This window comes from Taudactylus pleione, unplaced genomic scaffold (assembly GCF_031769625.1).
Source record: "Taudactylus pleione unplaced genomic scaffold, aTauple2 ptg000615l, whole genome shotgun sequence".
NCBI lineage: Eukaryota > Metazoa > Chordata > Amphibia > Anura > Myobatrachidae > Taudactylus > Taudactylus pleione.
The window spans coordinates 2,593,813-2,617,527 of NW_028285017.1; the positions used below are offsets into that span (position 1 = coordinate 2,593,813).

The 23,715-nt window shown below is 41.0% G+C and overlaps 1 protein-coding gene and 1 long non-coding RNA gene across 2 annotated transcripts in view; one reads left to right on the plus strand and one right to left on the minus strand.

The window, feature by feature from the left end:
* The window catches only part of TAFA3 (TAFA chemokine like family member 3), a 436,707-nt gene that overhangs the window by 388,566 nt on the left and 24,426 nt on the right, over positions 1 to 23,715 (minus strand). The gene's annotated exons all lie outside the window — the stretch shown is intronic.
* Positions 16,382 to 22,663, plus strand: LOC148479687 (uncharacterized). Its single transcript, XR_015871984.1, has 2 exons — positions 16,382 to 16,469; positions 22,244 to 22,663. It is a non-coding gene; the product is annotated as an uncharacterized LOC148479687 (long non-coding RNA).

The window sequence follows — 23,715 nt, forward strand, 5'->3', positions numbered from 1 at the left end:
ACCTCCTTGACTTGGGATCGATGTCTGACAATGTTGGAGGAGAATATCAGAATATCGTCGAGGTATACTACCACAGAGATATATAATAAGTCCCGAAAGATCTCATTCACAAAGTTTTGGAACACAGCAGGAGCGTTACAGAGACCAAAAGGCATTACCAGGTATTCAAAATGCCCGTCTCGAGTATTGAATGCTGTTTTCCATTCATCCCCGGCTCTTATCCTAATGAGATTGTAGGCCCCTCTTAAATCCAGCTTGGTAAAAATAGTAGCACCTTTTACTCGATCGAAAAGTTCAGTAATGAGGGGTATCGGGTAGCGATTTTTGATGGTTATATCGTTTAAGCCCCTGTAATTGATGCAAGGACGCAGGCCTCCATCCTGCTTAGACACAAAAAAGAATCCTGCCCCTGCCGGTGAGGAGGATGGTCGAATGAACCCCTTTTGCAGGTTCTCCTGGATGTATGCTGACATGGCTTCAGTCTCGGGTAGGGAGAGTGGGTAAGTACGACCTCGCGGAGGAGTTTTGCCAGGAATCAACTCAATAGGACAGTCCCACTCCCGATGAGGAGGCAGAGTATCGGCTCTGGTCTTACAGAAGACATCAGAGAAGGAGCGATACTGGTAGGGAATTGGAGTAGTGGTTGCAATGTAACTACCTTTGACGGGTTTGATTTGAGGAAGGCAGGATACTTGACAAGTCTCTCCCCAGGACAAGATCTGCATGGTGCCCCAGTCAATATTGGGGGAGTGCTTGCATAACCAGGGGTATCCAAGGATGACCTCATGGGAGGCTTTGGGAATTACTAGGAATCAGATAGTTTCAGTGTGGAGAGCTCTGATACGAACTGGCACAGGAAGGGTACGTTGAGAGATGATTCCGTTGGTAATCTGAGTGCCATCTACAGCAGATAGAGTGATGGTGTGGTCGAGAGAGGAGACAGGAAGCCAGAGCCCCTGGACAAGTTCAGCAGTGATAACATTTTCAGCGGCCCCTGAATCGAGGAGAGAAAGAACAGTTTTAGAACCAGTGGAGATCTCAAAAGTAATGGAGAGGGTAGATTCATTTTTTGACGGAGACGGAGACATCACTCCTAACCTGGTGTCTCCGGCACAGATTAGGATCGGGAGTTTCCCGGACGACGTGGGCAGGCTGCAACCATATGACCGGTCTCCCCGAAGTACATGCATAGATTTTCTCGTCGGCGTCTTTGCCGTTCTTCTACCGTGAGGCGGGCCCAGTTAGTCTGCATGGGTTCGTCACTCGCAGGTTCAGACGGAGGGAGGGTTGGAGTAGTGGTCGGCCGGAACCTAAAGCGATCTCCCCTAGTTTTTTCACTCTGGCGTTCTCTGTACCGCAAATCCAATTTATTGCAAAGGGAGATAAGCTCATTGAGGGTAGCCGGCGGATCACGAGTGGCGAGGTCATCTTTTATGCGATCTGTCAATCCATTCCAAAAGGTGGAAGTCAGGGCTTCTTCATTCCATTTTAGTTCTGAAGCCAGCATTTGAAATTGAATGATATACTGACTGACTGGTCGGTTCCCTTGGCGAAGTCGCAGGATTTCCGTCGCCGCGGAGGTTGTTCTGCCGGGCTCGTCGAAAATCCTCCGGAAGGACGTGAGGAATCCAGAGTAGTTGTCTAGTAACGGGTCGGACCTCTCCCAGAGAGGCGAAACCCAGTCCAGGGCAGAACCGGTCAGTAGAGACACTATATATGCCACTTTGGATTTTGGAGATGGAAAGTTCGCAGGCTGTAGTGTGAAGTGGACGTCACACTGGTTGAGAAACCCTCGGCACAACTTGGGGTTCCCGTCAAACTTATTGGGAGTCGGAAGGTGCAAATGAGATGGTGCAGGTGGAACAGGGACAGCTGGAGCTGCTGGCTGGTTGGTGGCGGCAGGCAAATTAACAGTAACCAGGGAAGCTTGCAGACATTTCCTGCAGGAACTGAGCCATTTGGCGCTGAGACGCCTCTAGTCCCTCTAGGCGACTGGCGATACCCTGGAGCAAGTCGGCCCTCAGATCCTGTCCACTGGCCGAATCCATCTGGCCAGTGCAAACTGTCACGGCTTGGCGTGCGCTTGGACCCGGAGTGGAGTCGGATGAGGAATGAGGACTTGTTTGCTGGTACTTGAAGGCAGCCGGCCTTAGGGGAGTATGACTCATGAAGCAGTGGCACGCGACGGGATCAGAACCAGGCTGCGAGACACTGGCGGAACTTAGAGACCCGGGGTAGGCTGGGTATAGCAGGTAGACGGGATCAGGAGACAGGTAGTAACAGGAGCAAACTGCACCAAGGCTGAGAGGGGAGTCTGCAGAAACACACTGGTACTGACACTTTAAATGAGCAAAGGAGCACAGAGAACTAGCTCACAGCATACGCTGTGATAGACGTTGCACTGGCAACTAAAGAGCCTCTGGACAGCCCTTTAGTACCCTCAGGTAGTGCAGGATTGGTTGCTAGCCTCCCCAGCCCAGACTGAACCTGATTGGCCAGAAAAGACATGTGACCCAAATCCAAGATGGCCACGCCAAGTGGTCACAGCATGGAAGCTCTTCCAGTCTCAGCCCCTCTCACCTGCCTCCAGATGGAAGCCCTTGGTCTGCGGAGACTCACAGCACCCAGCGCTATTCTCCAGGAACCTGCAACTCTGCTGGAAACACCATGCCACAGTGCCTGGAGCGGTAAGCACCGCGATCTCAGCAGCCTGTCACCCCTGGTCATGACATAGGTGAGGCCACATCACAAACCTTAACATTTAAACCTTTGTAAAAAAAAATTTGTGGCAGATATATATCAGACATGCTAATACATAACACTCACAAGGGGGACTTTCCTTGCTTTCATAAATGAAAATAATACTGTTGGGCTTCAACTGGAGTCAAGACGTCAACTTGTACATTGAACTAAGCACAAATAATATGGTTATCTATAGCATATAGCCAACTGTTGTAGAGCCACTTCCAAGAGAGTCTATGTCAGAGGTGCAGGAGGTTGTGGCGTCATCATGTCCACACACTCACACTGACCATGACCAAATTCAATGCTTATTGCATCATCTATCCACCAGACCATGTGGCATGCAAAAGTTTGGCCCACTTTCTCGGGAGCCAAGGAGAGCCGTCCGGAATTTATATAGATCTACAAATAGTGAAAACATTATCAGTGTGGCTAACACACTACACAGGTTGGATGTTATTATACTGCATTTGGAAATGAGAGTTCAGTTTTGCCGGTTAGTGGTGGAATACATTGTAACTAAAAGATGCTATTTCATAAGGGAAGAAGTCAGAGGAACCAGTGAACCTGGGTGGTGATCTGAGTAGGTTTATACTGGGCATTATTTTATTTTATCATTGTTTTGGTGAGTTTGATAGGTTATAATCTGGTTACTGGACTGGATATTATAAAAACAGATTGTTAAGCTAAAAAGAAAACATCACTGTATAAAACAGCCCAAAAATACAATTATAAAAGAAATTGACCATACAAAACATTGTTACTGTTTTACTAAGCTGTCTGGCAGCCTGCTATTGTGCACCTTGTTAGCATAATTGCTTATTCCTCAATCATGCAAATGAGCTAGAGCGGTGTGAAATGTGACATGTTTCTGAGTACATTACAAGGTAAGAATGAACTATGCACTTTAGAAGAAATGCACCTTTATATTATTTAGGAAATAAAAAGTGGTAACGATAGCATGTAAACCACAATTTTACAGAGAAAACATGTCATTAAAATAGCCCACCATAGATATATGTACACCTAGCATTCCAAAATACATGAATAGACTCTCTTAAAAAGCTTTATACAGTATGTCATTAGTCACATACTGTATCATTGCTCCCTTAACCTTTTGCAGAAAGACAGGTAACTCATACCCCAAAGATAAAGTTTTAGTTTTCCTAAAGGTGGGTACACACTATACAGATATATCTGCAGATGATGGTTGTTCGTACACACTGAACAACCATCATCTGTGCCTGCCCACAGGTCCCGGTGACCAGGGGGCGTGTCCCACCACTTCCCCGCGGCTGCTGCTGTGTGTGTACAGGCGGTCTGCAGACGTTCACTGACATATCGCGGGTGCACACTGCCCGACGGGCAGCAGATACATTGGCAGATCAATTGATCGGCCAATGTATCTGTCAGTGTGTACCCAGCTTAAGACACTTTTGCATCTTCATCCACTTCCCCATCGCCGTACAGCCACAAAACCATTAATGGCCTCCACTTGCCTCATATGTCAGCTGTGTAAAATAATTTAGATATACTGTAAGTACTTAAGGCCTATATAAAAATTATACCAATAACTTTTTTCATGCTGGCAAACATGCAAAATGAAAATAATGTGGTAACATAATGAAGTAAGGATGCTATATATAGTGATGTTTTGTAGCCTTTCATGTAGACAGCTGTCCGGCGTCCTCCTCTGGGTAAATGGTCCCTCCACGATGCCTGGAAGCAGTGCAAAAACTGACATATTGTGAGTCTGATATGTCTGCTTCCCACTATGCATGTGCCAGCATCTGAGAGCAGCAGGTTATGTCAGACCTGCTGCAAAGGACTCTGGGTAACAGGGGGTGGAGCTAGCACTGGGTGCCGGGCAGAGAGCAGGTAAGTATTCAACTTCCTTTTGTTTCACAGTGACAGCACAGTTGGCAAATCTGTACACTGCAGAGGAATTTAAAGCTGAGCTACACTGTCATCGGCACTTACAAGCGCGGCTCCTGCCAGAGACAGGCAGCTACTAATCACCCCTGGTAAGTTACCAGGAACTGTTTGAAGACATCAAATCCCAAAAGAACGTAATCTAATATTGGGACTTCTACTGTTGTACACATCAAATATAGCATCTAACCTCAGGAGCATGGGCAATGATTACACAGCCGCATTTTAGTGAAACAATTTAGTAACAATCTATTCAAACCTATTAGTATTTGCTACTTGATTTGATGAGTGTATAATCTATTTTGGATTGTTACAATTGTTGTTCTGATGTTGTATATGGCTTATATCTTTAGTAAGTGATATCTAATAAGCTGTTAATATCTATATATTTTTATATGTGCTCATTAATAAATGTGTTTTAAAAAAATTATTTTATGTGGATGCAAGTGTAATTATTACTACACCGGTGCAGATCAATTTTTTTATTAATGCTTTTGTGAGGTTGGCAATGTATCTTTTTACTGCTGCAGGTGTGATCCTGAATTTCTGTGTGTGGAGCAAGTGCTGAGAATATTTTATTTATGCAAATGTGCCATGCCAATGTCAAATTGGTTTAGGTTCAATTTGAGAAAGTATAACGGTATTCAAATGTTATGCCCTTTTACACGCCCGACAGGAGCATTTAATTGTTGCTCCTGCCAGGCATGATCAGCTTCCAGCGCACCATTTCAGCTCGCAGCTCAAGGGGGGTGTGAGCTGAAATGGGTGAAAAGTGACCTGTTTGGGCGCCCAAACAGCACTTTTCACAATCGTGTCCAGAACTTTAGTCAGGGGTAGCCATTTTATGCAGTTAAACCCGACCACTTTGGGCACAATCATTGCGAAAAACAGCAACAATTGAATAGCACCCGTGATGTCCCATCACTTTAGACGGGAGATCGGGCGCGCTATAACAATTGAATACCGCCGTTGGAATGAGAAAAGTATTTGATTCATCTTCATTTGTATTATCAAACAAAGATAAGGTTCCACAGGTGCAGGAAAGATATTGGCCATGTTATTGCTGGAAGAAGAGAATAACATTTTAGTGTTCACTCTAGCTCCAGCAGCAGGCAGGGTGCTTGAGCTAACGAAGGCACCCTTTTTGTCAATCTTGGGGGCCTGCCCGGAACTTACGGACACGCTGGGCAGCCCCCAAGCACTGCTGACAGGGAGAATAGATGCCGGGCGCAGGTATTTCCCCAACCACGGGACACTGCAACCAGTGGGTGAAGACGGCAGCCGCAGTGTGAGGGCAGGGCATTTTTTGCCCTCCTGAAGGTGGGCAGGGTGCTTTTTGCCCTCCAGAAGGTGGGCAGGATGCCGCGCCCGCCAAAACAGCCTAGTGGTAATGCTACACTTTATGTCTTATCTTGCAAGCCATGTCTTTTAAATTGGAAGCAAGACAATGGGCAATGATGGCTGCCAGATGGCTTGGGGTTGGAGGGTTGAAGAGTGATTTAAATTTACTAAATAGGAGTTGGATTTAGAACCCTGAGCAGATATGAGAGATTAGAAATATATTTATTGTGCAGTATCTATAGCTTTGAGTAAAGAAATGGTAGATAGTAAAATTAGGGAAGGTTTGAGATAAGTTTATGCCAGTGATGCACCATAAATTTAACATTAGACCAAGCTGTAGTCATCAATTAACCTAGGTTGAGATTTAAAATAATCTTTAGTTTCAACAGAGCACTGATCTGGCCTGGCAAATTATTTCTTTGCTCCTTGATAATGGCTCCAATACCTTTATATTGAAGATAACTGGTTTTCATTTAATACAACCATACAATACAAGCATTTCAAAAATAACTTCCATTACATACAGTACAGTTTTTACCAACAACAATTGCAAGTAGTATATTCTGAATGCCAAAGAGTTGTGGTTATCAACACTATTGACTATGATGGAAGATTTTAGTCTGAATATATTGTGCTATCAACTTCAGATATTAAAGCAAATAGCCATAATTATATGTGCTAAAGTGAAGTTTTTTTTAGCCAGAATTACTTCTAAAAAATGCCTAAAAATACAACATTTACCAAGGGATTTCCAGTTTTAATCACTTTCCAATGTCAGCTGTGAATGCTTACATATCAGAAGAACCTCTTTGTAAAAGATGTGGTGCTTCACAGTAAAACTCAGTTAACCAACAAAGGTATCGTCTTTATCTAACCGTTTCTTTTTTTCTTTTTTCCCTTTTTTTGACAAATGGTAGCTTATTATCTCTTACTATTCAGTACAAAAGAATTGCCTTTGGAAATCGCTTCTAAGCAGCCATTAGCCTTTAGTAGCAATGTTAAAACAGCAGTTGAGCCTTTTCAGTTCAAATTATACTTATTTTAATAAATAAAATCGTAGAATGCAAAATAGAGATTAATGTTCTAAGGAATGCTAATCATCAGTGTGTAGGCAAAATAAGAAGCAGGCCGCGTCCTTTAAAAATTAAAGAAAATCATTATTATTATATTCTGCTAGATAATATATAGAATAAAACGAATGGTAAACAAAACCATTAAATATTAAAATGTAGATTTCTTTTTATACACTACAGATAAAACTATATAAGCAGGTATTTCTGGAATATAAACTCCCATGAATAAGTAAAATAGAAATACAACAAACTGCTTGACAGTGTAGATGCAAATATGGAATGCCATTAAGAAATAAATAATGACATAGATTAGATAGATAGTTAGATGATAAATAGATAGATACTCCAAATTCCTAAACAGAAATGGGTATCACTGTGAAATTGCTTTGATACTTAATTTTATTTGATTTCATTAAACCATGTTTATATTATGTAAGTTATGTTGACTGTATCCACATTTATGCCATTAGCCAGTGGGGCTCATTGATCACACTTCCTATTTAAATGCCTCACTTATCACCCATAGATGTATAGAAAAAATATTCTTATAGGAATTTATCTAGTGTAATCCCAATGTTGCTTATAGAGCTCATCCATCAGTCCAGTTGCCGATTTTTAATTTCTCTTTTCATCACCTCCCAAAACCCTTACAATAAGATAGGTAGCTTGACATCACTGGAGATGGGGATGATATTATTGTGGCTCAAGTAAGGAATAAGCCAAAAACATGAGCAGCCATAGAAGTACTGTAGTAGTCTCAACCCCTGAACTTGCTCAAGGCTTGAACAGAGGCATAAAAACTATTAATTGAAAAAAACATAAAAATATATCTACTATATACATTATTAAAATATTTGATGTGATAACTTATTAGGGATAGTGTTTAATGCAGTATGGCTTAAGATATAATCAACATGGTATACATAAATACACAGAATAACCATAAAAACATCTATGCAACTAGGTTACCACTTACAATTCTACTATGGTGGTAATATGAGCCACATATACCACTCTTTTAATTGAAGATATTAGTTTGTGTAGCATAGTGATCAAGAAAAGAATGTGTACAACAGTTTATATATTAAACTTTATTGATGAACATAATAAACAGCTACTTTTATAATCACTGAGACAATATGGTTGATTGCTTTCTTTATTAAAATGGGAACTAAAAATACAGAAGTGTGGTTGGACAACCAGGCTTGAGATAGTAGCAAGGGAATGGACCTTTGGATCATATGAAGCAATTTCCATAAGTAATGGATGAGGAAGGACTTGCAAGATTCTCTTAAATGTACAGTAAATTTTGATTTGGAAAATGTAGAATAATTTCCCTTTAAATACTTTAACGCGCCATATGTCTATACTTCAGAGCACCCTCTCCATAGTCCTCAAAAGATAGGTTATGGATATCTAACAATTGCCAGGTGGCTCAAATGTTCTAATATGTTTGCAAGAAAAAAAGTTATTTTTTCCAATAGTACCCTTGTACAAGCCAACACAGTGGTGGTAATCTTTCCATCTTTAATGCTCTTTAATTCCTCACTTTTGTAATGACACTGCTTCTTAGTAATATTATTCACTCTCAAGGACAGCATTTCTGAGCTTTCACAAGACTAAAGACTTGACCTTGGAAGTTAAACTGTGTACTGATTACCACATGGGCTGACCCAGAAATGACTAGGGGGAAATCAGAAATAGTGACGTCTAGCAAATGTAACTCTTTTGTTTAGAGAATGGAAAATAGTGGTCACCTCTTTCACATATTTATCAATGAGGCGAAGAGTCCTGTTGCCAGAGATAACTTTGCCTGTGGTATGATGATTTTGCATGGAGAAGCCTATGTAAAAGTAGGGTAACAATAACAGATCAAAATCGCTAAGAAAAATGCTTTAGTTTGAATATTATTTGAATGCAATATTTATTTATTTTTTTAATTTTTACATTTATGCAATCTATGTATTTTTTTTAATCTAATTAGTGAAACTAAAGCTCCTATGTACAAGTTTAGTCATGCATGTATATATCTGCAACAGGTTTCTATAAAATTAAACAGATAAGTCTAATTTTTTTTGTACACTCAGTACATATCACATGAATAAAAATTAGGCTATCACCACAATGGTGTCTTAATAAAAAGTAGGCATCATAGTTTATATACTTTGTAAACAAAACTTTTCTGGCATTTAAAAAAAATGAGAGGTAGTCTCAGTGGATGACCACAGCTGGAACACCTCTTTCTACCATGCCAAAAAATACCCAAATGGCCAGTATACTGTACAATATAAATGCAATGTATAGAATAAATTCCAAAATGCCATATATGGCTATGCCACAATTCAGATCATACCAACAATACCACTAGGTGGTCGTGATTCTAACCACCTACTACGAGCCTTTGTGCTACTATAATTGGGACTATCTTGTGAAAAATTGGACAGTTGATTTGAATGCAAAGTTCTTTTTATTCCCAGTGTCAACTTAGTAGTGCTAATGTTTTAATGCCCCTGAAACACTAAGGGACACATCATTCGGTTCTAATTACCTTATAAACTTCATTCATTAGGTTCCATTTCCTTATTCAACGAAAACAATGCTGTTCCATACACACATACAGAAAAAAAATCTGTTCCATTCCAATGCAATTCAGAGAAAGTGAAAATAAAGTGATACATTTGGATAGAGACAGGTATGCATTGTATCCGCCATGAATAATTTGCTTTGTCCATCAGCTATCTATAATATTGATGAGAGAAGCTTGCAAATACAGCAGAATATTCATGAGCAAAATGGAAATCAATGAGTGAGAATCACCTTTAACTCCTTTGCAGCAGGAGATATCTGTACTCTTAGTGCTTTGTTCTTCTGTTCCAGACACTTTGTTACATGATACAGGTACTTAATCACATACTGTAACTGACACATTAATTGAGCCCAATTTAGCTGAATGTAATGATTATCTGTCTGAGCAGTGTTACTTTGGAGCGTAATACACATATTAGCAGATATTGTTTAAGGACAATTGAAAAAGTTTACATTTCATTTTGCAGAGAACACAAGTCAATGCTAAAGATCCCCAAATGTGTGCCAAGTGTATTCCGCAGTCTGGTTATTTATCAAACTGCTACTTTTTAAGACATACATAGTGACCGATGTTGGTGCTTTTTGAAAAATATACACGGATATCCTCATAAGCAATTGTTTTCTATGGTACGTGTCCTATTCTTTATTTCCAGATCCTGAAAAGCACTTATGCAGAAAGTTTATCATAATTGGTGTTTGCTTGCTGACACTGTAGACCTGCCCTCTGAGAGTTACAGATGGAAAACCATAAAATGATCCTGGAATTGTCAGAATGGTGGCAATTCATGAAAGGCAACTTCAGCAATTTTCCCTGGCACCCCATAGAGTGGTGCAGGAAAAATGAAAATGTTGTGGTACCATATTTGAGTGCAGCTAAACTTCATGGAGATTTGAATATGTGCTGAAAAGTGTATAAAGTTGGAGAAGATGGATTGAGGTGACATGTTTTGCAACATCACAGCTTGCTCATTGCTGTGTCTTGTTCCTCACATCGATGTGTGATAACTTGCTAATATGTGTAATAAGGTAGAAAGTAACACTGCTCCAGACAGCTTATCAGTACATTCAGTTAAATTGGACTTGGATAATGTGCATTTTGTATCACTGCAGGCCTCCACTACTGCAGGATGATGCATTTTATATAATCACCCAATGGTGGGCAGACCTTGATTATACAAATTTCTACATTGTGCCCTTGTGATCAGCATTTTCTCCTATCATCTTCAAGATATTCTGACAAAGTCGGCATACTTTATGGCTTGTCTAGTAGAAGTTTTAGTTTTAGATTCAGTTGTGCAATTTCTCTCACATTGATAAATTGTTAAATGTAACAAAAATGTTAAAATTAGTTTAACTTTATAATTGGTCTATTATTACCTTGTACAGAATGTTTGCAAGGTCACATTTGTTATAGAAACATCTCCTAAGCTTTGTGTTGGATGAATATGTGACAGGACTGATAGATTTAATTTGATACTTATTGTAATTGTCAGTGAATTAGCACTTCGTAATGTAATTTGTAACTATGCATCCCCCATGCTCATGTCTTTCTATTCACAACTCTCTTCTTTATTATAGTCACTGGAATAAGGTGGTTAGTAAAGAGCAACAAATAAATGAAAATATATGTAAAAGTACAAATTAATTCATATTAATATAAAGTTTTTTCCCTACCCCACTGTACAATTGCAGAGTATTACTAAAATTGTGTCAGTTGTGGTAATTGTCAGAGCCATAATTACGGCTCTGAGCGCCCTGTCCCAGCCGCATCCCTTTTCCATGTGACGTCATGATGTTGCGCATAAAGTGATGGGACCTCAGGCACTTGAAGCTGCAGTAGTACCTGATGCTCCGGGCAGCTGTAATTATGGCAGGGTGCCTGCCTGTAGTTTCCAATGGCTGCTACAGACAGCACTACCACAGCAGTGCTGGTGGCAGGGTGCTGTTCCAGACTCCTTCCAGCCAGAAGTAGGGGCCGTGGGGATGTGACGGTGCCGCCCACAAAGCCCTGTGCTCTGTGCAGTCGCACCAGCCACACACCCCTAGTTATGGTCCTGGTAATTGTGATTGATCCACAGAAAGCTATTCTCCATTGCATAACCTACAGTATATGCTTAGTAGAGACACAATTAAAAATCTCTGTGTCCTTGTCCTGGCCTTCGGGGAAGTCAAGTATGGCTCACTTTATTTAATGGGGTTCTATGAAATGTGTGTATAAAATAATGATACAACCCATTAAACTTGTCTGAAACAAGGTTTTTGCCCTTTTTGAGATCTCCATGAACAAACTGTAATGTGGGTTTGGTGCAGGGTGGAATCCCATTTCCTATTTGACTGGTAGGCAAAGGGTGTAGCCTAGGACTAATGGCAGTGTACAGTAGTGTTTATGTCTCTTATTCTCCCTAGGGCATATTGAGGGCAAGTTTGGAACATATGAATTGGAATCCCAAGTTAGGCTTCACTGCCCCAGTTTATGCCAGTCATTAACATCATATATTTATGCATTCAGACTCTCTCAAACTTCTCACGGCATTTACTGGGTACGCTCTGGAAAGCAGACTAGGTATATACTTGTCTCTCAGCTTAACTGACATTCATTAGGTTTTGAAAATCAGGCTTACTACTTTGCACTAGAATGAAGGTGCACCAGGCAACTCTCTGGGGTATATTTACAAAAGTGAGAGCTTTTAAAATTGGAGATGTTGCCCATAGCAACCAATCAGATTCTACTTAACAATTAACTAGCACCTTCTAGTAGATAATAGCTAGAATTGTATTAGTTGCTATGGGCAACATCTCCTCTTCTAAGCACTCTCACTTTAGTAAATATACCCCTCTGTCTTTCTGCCCGTCAGCGCCTGTCATAGCAAGTAGAGCAGCCCATGAATGATCTATCACCATAAGAAAAGGGCCCGCTGAGACAGACAGCGCAGTGGCCGTGTAAGGAGGAGGGAGATGGTGTCAAGATCATCTCCCTAGTAGTGTGAGTAATACCAGGTACTGCCCCTGTCTCCACAGCCCAGGGTCAGGCAGTGTCCCCAGCTGCTGTGGAGGTGCCAGCATTGGCAATCAGAGCGTGCTGGGTCCTTTAGTGCCCCGGCATCTGGAGAGCACCTGGTTACCCATGCCTCCTCTCTAATGATGCAGACGGGTGAACAGCAAGGGTCCCCTCCTGGCTGCCCTGGCATGGTGATATGACATGCCAGATGAACTTACTCTGTATGTCTCCATCTTCCTGTGTGTAATTACCTGGCCAGGGCTGATCCAGGATCTATATACACAGTTCCAAGTATCAGTGGCATAAGTTCATCCCAGACACCCGGAGGCAAGTTATAATTTAGTACCCCCCCGTCACAGCAGCTGACACTGTAATGAAGCAATTTGCATACAGACAGGTATAGATAGACAAAGGCAGCAGCTGATGGTCTGACATGGAGCTCCTCACTACTGTATGGTGGCTTCTCAGGTGCCGGGAAGGGGTGCCATGTATTGGGCAGCCGGGATAGTACACTCCAGGTACATAGTTACAGCCCTAAGTGGGGTGAATATGTTTTGGACAATGGAGGAGGTGCCCCTTCAGAGCTGGAGCCTGGCTGCAGGCGCCTCCATTGTCTCCCATAGTTCTGCCCCTGCCAAGTATTCTGAGTCCCTATTTTGTTATCCTCACCATCATTATCACCTTCCAGAATGTGAGGCAGGTCTCCCTATCTATGCTGCTCATATCGTAGTCTTATTGGAGCAGAGGAGTTAAAGGATCACTCAACCACAAAATGTAACCTTTCTCAATATATTGTATAGTGTACTCCACTGCCGCTCTGCTGGGGGCTATTACCTTCCCAATACTGTGGATAGCATTACTTACATAGCACACATATATCAGGCACTTCTTTTGGACGCTGTCCCAATGGGACATCATACCTGGGAGGAAGGGAGGGAGGGGTTGATATTGCAGGCATTTTGTGCATTAATCAAGCTGTCCACTCCACATAAAACAAGTGTGCATGCTTGTTACTCAGATGCTTTCTCCTTCATTTGATAAAAATCACCCCATTAACATGGCAGCCAGATGCAGGGAAGCCATAGAGAGCATGGGGGACATATTTTGTCCCAGTTATTTCATGCATATTATTCAGCTTTACACTCCAATTCATGCCCCACCCCTGCTGTAGCTCCAACCACATTATTCACAGCTCCGCCCACCTTTGCCCCTCCCAAGAGTTCCTGAAACAATTTTTCTAGAAAAATATCATTGATTTTACCATATACTGTATACACAAGCATGGATAGCCTTTAAATCTGGACTGTTAGGGTGCTTTGTGGATTCAGCTTGGGAACCTCTGTATTATACAAAGCTGTACATCAATGTACATATATAGGCTTACCATACTATCCTTTTAAACCGGGACACTCATGAATTACACAGGCTCTATGGCTGCTTAAAACCAGGTGAAATGCAGGCTCTAAGTAAGAACCAGCCTTAGAACCTGTGTAATTCATGAGTGTCCTGGTGTAAACGTATAGTATGGTAAGCCCATACAGTACATCTATATATCTGTTTTAGCAGTTCTATACTTTTTATTGCAACATTGCTTGCACTTGTGATATTCTCACTTGGCATGTATTAAAAATGAAACTTCCATTTTATTTTGTAAACTACCAAGCACCCTACAAATTACTATATAATATATACCAAGCATCCGTCTTAAAAACAGTAAATAGAACAGTGCTCTAATGCATGTTATCAATTATGCCAACACAATGCTTTTCAATTTTCTACTGGGGTGCATAAAGTGGATTCATTTCCCTGTAGGAGGTTATTATACAAAATCCTATCCTAGAAATTACTGTTTATTTAGCAATTTAGTACATAGTAATTTTGTTCAATTCCCCTAAGAATGCCACGGCCTATGCTCCATGTTTGCAAGTTATGGATTTCCCATAGGAATCAATGTAAACTGATATCAGTTGCTGTCACAGAAGGCTTGTATTGCCTCACAGAGCCACACATTTTGACACACAGAAACAACTTGCCTAGTTCAATATGCACAGAATATATATTTATATTAGCAAAGAGCAGCAAGCTTTTTCTCATAGTGATATGGAAGCAAGAAAAAGGTAAATTACTTTATATTTGCTTTACATACTGTATGCTATGAATAAGAACAAGAGACAAGCCTCCCAGGCACTGGCAACTCTACACTAAAATAGCTGCAGAAAGTATAATACATAATAATTTACAGTAAATATAAAAATACCTAGAGGTGTAAAACCTGAAATAAGAAAATAATCACAAGCATATAATAAAGCAGTGCAGATGTGATATATGGGCACATTTTCCCTCTGGGTTTGAAAAATTTAATTTGTGGGACAACTTGGCCTCTATGCATTATAAATGAGCGACACATACAGTACATATGAAAATAAAGAGGGGAAAGATATAAGGAACATACTTTTCTAGATGTGTAGGTGAGTGTACTTGATGTGTCGTTATGTGTACCTGAAATCACAAAGTAGCCATACAGATTCAACTATTGTCACATACTGTAAATAACTTTTGTTCACTGACAATTGCATGGCATTGCATCTGAAATAACTGGTGACAGGGGTAAAGTGCTAGAGTACCTTAAATAGTTAATAGAAGAGATGTGCGCGGACTCCCGTGTTTGGTTTTGGTTTTGATTCTATTCATCATCGTGTTTTGGTTTTGGCAAAACCACCCACAAGTATTTTGGTTCAGATTCGATTTTGGGTTCCTTAAAAATCAATAAAAATCAATACAAATCACTAAAACAGCTAAAATCATGTAATTTGGACCTGTTTTCATGCGATCCAAAACCCGAGTTCAGATTTTAAATCCGAGTTCGAAATTGAATACAGAACTGAACCGGGAATCGGTTTGACTCAGAACCCCAAAGTGATTCTGAACTGGGACTCAATTAGACTCGGAACCCTTATGTTCAGGTGTGTTCGTATTTTAGGAAAACCAAACCGCACATCTCTAGTTAACAGCCTATAATGCAGTGGCAATAAAGAACACATTTCCATTTTTCCAAGCAGTGGGATTTGTAGAATTTGTTTAGATTTAATGAATAGGGATTTTCTTATGTGGCTGTGTAGTGAAGATGCTATGAGATTAAGCAAGTAAAATATTATTATTTTGTAGGTAAGACACACATACTGAAACATTAAAAGTGTGTTACATTAATAGATGGTATAGATGTGTATTAGAGAGTAAAAACATTGCAGCAAAATGTCATATATATATAATGTTTTGCAGCAGAATAGGTAAATTCACAGAGATGGAAAGTTTCAGCTGTGTAATCTTTGATTTCTGATTTTGCTTTGCTAGTACACAAATGCAATTCTGTACTGTGGGCCTGATTCCGATCTGCACACAAATGCAGATGTTTATGCAGGTTGATCAATTGTTAGCCACTGTGCAAAAGCTGCACTACTCACTTGCAGCGTTTGATTTGCATTTACGCTCACACAGAGAATTCACTCCCAAAGTGAGTGCCAGGTAGTCAGCGTTGGGGAACAACTTTGGGGATTTCTGTGCAAACACAGGTGTGTCTGACCATTTAATCTCTGTTTCCTGGGCGTGCATAAATTAGCCATTGTAATCTCCTTCGCAGCACGAGAGCTCACTACGTGTCAGGAGAGCCGCAATATTTGGACAGGTCAGACTTCACTCAGAAGCTGCATGGCTGCTAGATCTATATTGATGTTCCAGATGTTCACGCTGTTGCATGTCATCAGATGGATATGAGAAGGCAGCAGTGGGCATTCCATTGGGTAAACTTTGAAGGCATTAGCTTATTTTCAATATTGTGAGTCTATTAATAGAGTTAGAATTATGTCCTAAGAGGTGTGGTTGGGGTAGGATTGGGATTACTTAAATCCAAAGTTGAAATTTAAATTGGCGTACTTTATTCAAAAGTAAATGTACAGAAAAATAGAATTTTTCGACACATATGTAGAGCTGTATGCTTCTCAAGATGCTTTTATCTCTGCATAGGTAACATATTCACCTGGTTTACTACAAGTCATCATCATCATGTACTTACACCTGTCCTACAAAGCAGTTCCATATGATATGAGCACCCCTGCAATTGCAGGAGACAACTCCAATGACAGCTAAGTAATGCAAGATACTGGAGTCTACATTATTTGCAAGGGTGACTGCAACCTGGAGCTATTAACTAAGCTCTAAAAAAACAGATGAGAAACACCTGACTTTGCTCAGGCCCAGTCCTTTTATGTGACCCTAACTTAGAGCAGCTCTGGATCCTTCCTCATACCCCTGTCCATTGTATACCACTGTTTCTAAATACATCTATGCTAATGCTCCTGTTGAATAAATAAATAAAAGGGACCCCTGGCAGTTGATTCAATTGCAGGCTATGGACCTCATTCAGAGTGTCTCGCAAGCGGCCACTCGCTCGCATCCAGCGTATGCAAATTTTTCCAAGTGACACCATGGGATGCGATCGCTGGCCAAGGCATAAGCACACCCACTTTGGCTGTGCGATCGATCGCTCTGTGTATGCTGACACCCATTAGCCTATGTTGAGACGCCCACTTGCGCAAGTCATCTCCAGGAAGTGTATTAAAACCTTTGTGCATTGAGCACCATCGGTAGCGATCGCAGCGCTTGTGGTTGCCTTACCCTGCCGCAAGCACTGCGAGGACTTCACTGTAAAAAAACAAGCATGTGACGTTTACTATGACGCTGCTTGTTAATTATGCACACCTTAAAAACGGCGTTGAAACACTCAGGCATGCCTGCGTTCGCACCTCCACTCCCCCGTTATTAGTGTCCTGCCCATTACCACCCACAAATGGCCTCTTCTGTCACTCATTTCACTGTGCTGTCTTTGCTGGGCGAGTGAGCAGGCTGCGCTCGCACAGAGTAGTTCACACATGTGCAGAATGAAGCGTGCGCAAGCGTGTTCGCAAACCATCGGGCCACTTGCGAGTGCACAGCGCTTGCGAGAGACTCTGAATGAGGTCCTATGCATTATGCCTTTGCAATGGCATTGGAACATTTGAAATGGAACACCAAGGACACCCAATTCACCCTTATTTTGCTGTAACATTAGTGAGGGTGTGTGCGCACTAGATTGCGAGCATTGCCACTGGTATAGATGCCATTAGCCACTATTGAATCAACCCTATTAAATAAATTAATAAATAATAGTGGCCAGATAAAATAAGTAAACTATTTACTTGATCCATCATAGTCCACATGAGATTAAAAAAAAATAAGAACTGCTCATGAGGAGCTCCCAATGCCAAATGTATTCATGACTGTAAGTCTGCCTACTTAATAGATGGGAAGCTAATCAAAAGTGGTCTCTCTATGGGCTCTATTTTACTATTATCTGCATTTGTAATGCAGATTGTAGTGTGATATTACCGACTGAATTTGCATTGCGATTTTAGGCAATATCACAGGGATTTACTACAAATCCCTTGCAGGGACAGAGCTTGCAAGAAAGCTCTGTCCCTGCAAGTCCCCTCCCCGCACTCTATTCATGATATTTTCACAAAGAAATACCGTGACTAGTGCCCCGCGCATGCGCCGTCCGGCCGCCGCTGCTACCCCCTAGTGCTAAGCCCTGCCCCTGACACTAAGCCCCACCCCCCATGATCACAGCTCCCCCTGTGAACCCCCTTCCCTTAATAGCACTTACCTGTAGTCATCGGTGCTACGGTGATGTCTTCCATGCCTCCGGTCAGCTGATATCCCATACTGCACTGGGACCTGATCATCTTATGACCGGGCTGCAGTGCAGCATGGGAGACCACCTGACCAGAGGGGAGTCATCACCGGAGCCCCGACCACCAGCCCCTGGATACTTATGTTATACAGAATGTGGACAGCAGCGCTACAGTATGCCTGCTAATGTTCTCGGAAGCAGCTGGGCACAGAGTTGTCCAAACTCAAGAGAAAATAATGGGTTAAATAGTAGTGTCCAGCACTAACCTAGAGTAGGTTAACGCTGAACACTACTATTTAACCAACCAGTCCCTGGAGTCAGGTAAGTGAATTTTTTTTTTGACCATTTTTTTTGCAGTGTATCAGCGTGTGGTCTGTTTAGACCACACAGCTGATCACTGGGACCGACTCCGGGCTCTGCTCTGCCTTTTTGAGCAGAGTAGGAGCCCGGTAACAGGGAGACCCTGGATAACGCCACTTCCAGGTGGCGTTATTATCACCGGGCTTTCCCCGGTATTTTGTTACAATTTATTTTTAGTAACTTTGGTCGGATCACATTTCCCATTACAATTATGGGAAATGCGATCTGCTTACTAAAAATAAGTCATACTTAGGGGTTTGAGTAGAATTTTATGAATTCTACTCCAATTGCCCTGTAATAACTGTAGGTGATGCTAAAATAATGTGTAAAGGGTGTGAAAACACCGTTTTTCACTTTATTTTAGTAAAAATATTGTTAATAAATAGAGCCCTATGAGAGATTTATCTCCACTTACCATAGGAAATTTTTAGGTTTGGGAGCCCAAATGTCTGAGGACTGTGTTAAATGCTGAGTAGCATTAGACTCTTACAGAACAAAAGGGAGAGTTTATTTTTGTTATTGCTTTAATTATTTTTAAACTACTGACAAGCAAGACAGACTAAATAGAATGCAATTTCAGCTATTGAGCTCTTTCAACCACTTTTTTAACCTGAGTTCCAGTAATTTTCCCATGCTTTGTCAAACTGGAGCTTAATAGATATCATGATTTGTATTCTTACCATGCATAAATATAAATACATCTGGACAGTGTCATTACAAGGTGGTTGCGGAGGGCACGGACCACACAGGGTGTTACAAAGGGACATAACTAGAGGAATGGGGGCCCCATAGAAAAATTTCCTTGGGGCCTCCATAGGTCTACCTATACAGTGCCCCTGTAGTTGTACCCATTATGCAATGCCCCCTGTAGTTGTGCCCATTATGCAATTCCCTCTGTATTAGAGCCCCTTATGGAAACCCCCTGTATTAAAGTCCCTTATGCAGTGCCCCCAGTAGTTCCCATTATGCAGTGCACCCAGTAGTATCCCTTACGCAGTGCTTCCAGTAATGAACCTAGTAGTGCCCCTTATGTTGTGCCCCCAGTAATGCCCCTAATGCAGTGTCCCCAGTAATGCCCTTAGTAGTGCCCCTTTTGCTGTGCCCTCAGTAATGCCCCTAGTAGTGCCCCTTATGCTGTGGCCACTCTCCCCTGTGCAGTACTTACCTCTCATGCTGGCCGCTGGGAAATGCTCCAGTTCATGCCGTCAGCTCTTCTCCTGCGTTGACGCTGCTGCTGACTCGATCTAACTAGATACAGCAGCAGGCGCAGGCTCCTCTCATCGTGGGTGCATGGGTGACATCACCCATGCACCTACGCATTGCATCACTGGCAACACTGGCCTCTGAAGTGATCTGAGGTGACTTTAGTCTCTGATCGCTTCAGAGACCAGCATTCCCAGTTGCACCAGCAACTTGGCCAGCCATGCTACAGAGGGTACAGGGGGACGCTTGCTGGGCTGGCGGGCCCCCTAAGCCGCCGGGCCTCATAGCAAGTGCACCCACTGCACCCTCTATAGTTACTCCTCTAGTGTCACCCTCTGAGGGGGTGACACCAATATGTCAGCTCCTCCTCAGTGACCTGGAGCCAGATGTTGTACTGTGATATTATTGTGCAGAGCCCGGCTCCCGGTCACTGATGAGGAACCAGCAATGCATGGAGAGTCTCTTGGGGCAGCCCGGCATTCCCGGGATTGCTGGGCATGCCCCCAGAGTGATGAAACCGAAGATGTGCCGTGAGGCCATGCCCCTTCCCCATGAGACTAAAATCCCCTGTTTGGTCATGTGCGCCTTTGTCACATGAAGGGGTTTTACTTGCCTGCACTGGGTATTACCGACCCCAGTGACACCACCGAATCTGGTGCTACAATTTCTAATGTGGCCATTTGAAAACCAGCTTTTTCATCCAGTGGTTGGGCCTTTATTAAATCAGGCAGTTTGGAAACTGGCAAAAAAATCGCTGAAATAACGATGATTTCACTAAACCATACTTAAATAAATTTCCCCCCTTGTTTCTTAATTTGGAGTGAAATCCCTTCTCCTTTGGCTTATCACATGATTGAAGTCATATAGCATTAGGTACAAGGTTATGAGCTGCTTTTATTTTATATGTGTTGGCTACAGAAAGAGTCTCTCCCTCAGCGTATGTCTCCTAAGCAATTTTGAAATAGTAAAAGTCAGATAATGCAAAGTGGACAAAGTTTTAAGCATTATTAACCAACTGCTGGCCAACTCAATGGAGATGACTGCATTCCCTTTACAAGGTTAACATATGGCCTAGGGTACTATAAATTTCTGCAGTCTGTTTTCCAGGCTGAACTGTACCTGTGGAGCAGTGATTGCAATAGTTTGCTAATTTGTCACTATGCAAACTCAGGTTTCTTTGCCTTTAATGACCTATCACTAACTGGAGCCTAGGGAATATAAGATGCATGCCAGCACTCTGTCGGCTTTGTATAATTCATTTATTTTATTGCCTTGCTTGTATTTTTCTTTTTGGGACTTTTTCAGAAGAAAACAAAATCGAGTGATCCATCCTGTGAAAATTAGACTTTTTTTCAATGGTTCTCAAGGCGTCTGAGAAAACAGCCACTTTGTATGTGTTGTAAAATACACAGAATGAAGATTTTCTGATAAGAAATATAGAATAGAACATAATGATTTGTTGCAGTACAAATAGCTATGTAGCACTGTATTATTTTTAAAAGGGGAATCATGCGATGAAAGGTACCTAAAGTGCACTTACAGCTGAGTGTAAAAGTCTACCAGGGTTCCCATACTCTGGTTTGTACTTTGTAGCATTTAATATAAATGTAATGTTCTGCTAATTTTGATCTAAATCCAAAGAGTAAATTAAGCCAAGCTCCCACCCCAGTTATAACTTATAACATGCATTTTAATCAACCACACAGACTGATCCTGCCACTTAGAACAAGCCCAGAGACAAACAACTAAAGCCCCATTTAATAACGAGTGATATGCTTATTATCACTTGCTACTAATCTACAAAGATCCTTCAACCAATCAGCTCCTAACTGTTATTTTAAAGGCTGTGTTTCAAAAATGACTGTTAATAGCTGATTGGTAGGAGCACCATTGTAGATTAGTAATGAGTGATAATGAGTATATCACTCGTTATTAAATGGGGATCTAAATGTCCAATTAGGCCACTTACCTACAGTAGGTGTGCCAAAGGCAATTTTAACAAATATTAACGTCACTGACTTTATTTGTTTAGCTATGCCTGATATGTATATATGTATATATTATTATTATTATTATTATTATTATTATTATTATTATTGTTATTGTTATTGTTATTATTATTATTGTTATTTAGCAACATTATTCATTCATATAGCAACACAATTACACAGCTCTCTGCCCCAGTAGAGCCTTACTATCTATAATATATATCACAGCAAAACACATGCTAACTAGGGTTCATGTTTTCGGTCAGAAGCCAATTAACTTCTCAGTATGTTTTAGGATTGCAGGAGGAAACTGGAGCACCTGGAGGAAACCCAGACAAATACACAGAGATCCTACATAGATCGGGTCGTGGTTGAAGTAGAACCCATAACCCAGGACTATGAGGCAGAAATACTAACCACTGTGCCACCTTACTTCCCAATTAATTGGAAACAATATTTTATATGTGACTTTTTTACATCGCCACTGTGACCATAATGTCTGTTCTTGTTAGGCCCGCAGCAACAACTGAGACAAGGGAGCTGTCTACAGATGCAACTTGCTGTATTTTTACATCCTTGGATTCAATAGCTGCTAAGGAGGATATTATTTGTATTGTGAAACTGTAACTGAAATATCTTTAGTGTATAACCAGTGCGATCGGATGTCAATATACTTGAACAACCATTATTTACAAACATGTCAATGGAAATTTTACATTCAAATATAAAGTCATTATAAAAGATGGAAAAAATAACAGCAAAACATTGTGAGGTGAGCCCAGTAGGCATACCTAATTGTATAAGGATAATATTATGTATGCATCGCTAAATGTTTACATTACACAAATATAGTATAAAGAGAAAATGTCAAACAAAATATGGCTAAGCCTCTTTAAATAAATCATTGGTGGATTGTTGTATGATATGTGAATACAGGTATACTGTCTATTGTCCTCACCGTGTCAGTGAACAAAATGGAGTCAGCTGTAGATATCTGGCACTTTTCAACATTATTGTCTGTAAGACACGTGTTGATTTCGGTTATTCAAATGACCAATGAATTTTAATAAGCTAATCTATTAAACTTGTAAAATCTGATTTACTTTGTGCATTTCAGTTATGTGTAGTACTGCATTCTGTAAATATTGCCATACTCACAGAGATCAGTAGAATATACTCCCGATAATAAAAATGAGCTTTCTCCCCTCAGTACTGTATCTGATATTTTGCATGGTTGAGACACTTTGATTAATGACCCTATATTTCTAACTTATTTAGCAAAGTCTCTTGGCTTCATAACTATAAATTACTATAGTCAAGCGGTAACCTTTACAATGGATTTAGCTGCTCTTAGCTATTTTTTGGAAGTCCTCATGAGTATGGAGCCTAATGAGAGGAAGAAACAGGGAAATGCCTTTAATGCCTATACCTGCCACATCCTTTGGATTATTAAATTGATGAAATATTTATCACAACCATGCTGCAATATTGCAAACCTTGCTATAATTGTATTGCTGCCCTTAACACTCACTGTCACAAGAACTAGGGCATGTTGCAGCATCTATAAGCCATTAATACTGTGAACAAAGCCCAAGAACAACTGAAAATCTAGACAAATCAGATTAGTTATGCTGATATAGGTAATGTGTCTAGTGAATTAGCAGAAAGATTTTTCTGTGTAATAATATTTTATCAACCAATTATGTTTTCACAGACCCTTCATTATTCAGGATCTTCAGAGCTGAAGTGTTCTAACGTGACAGGGAA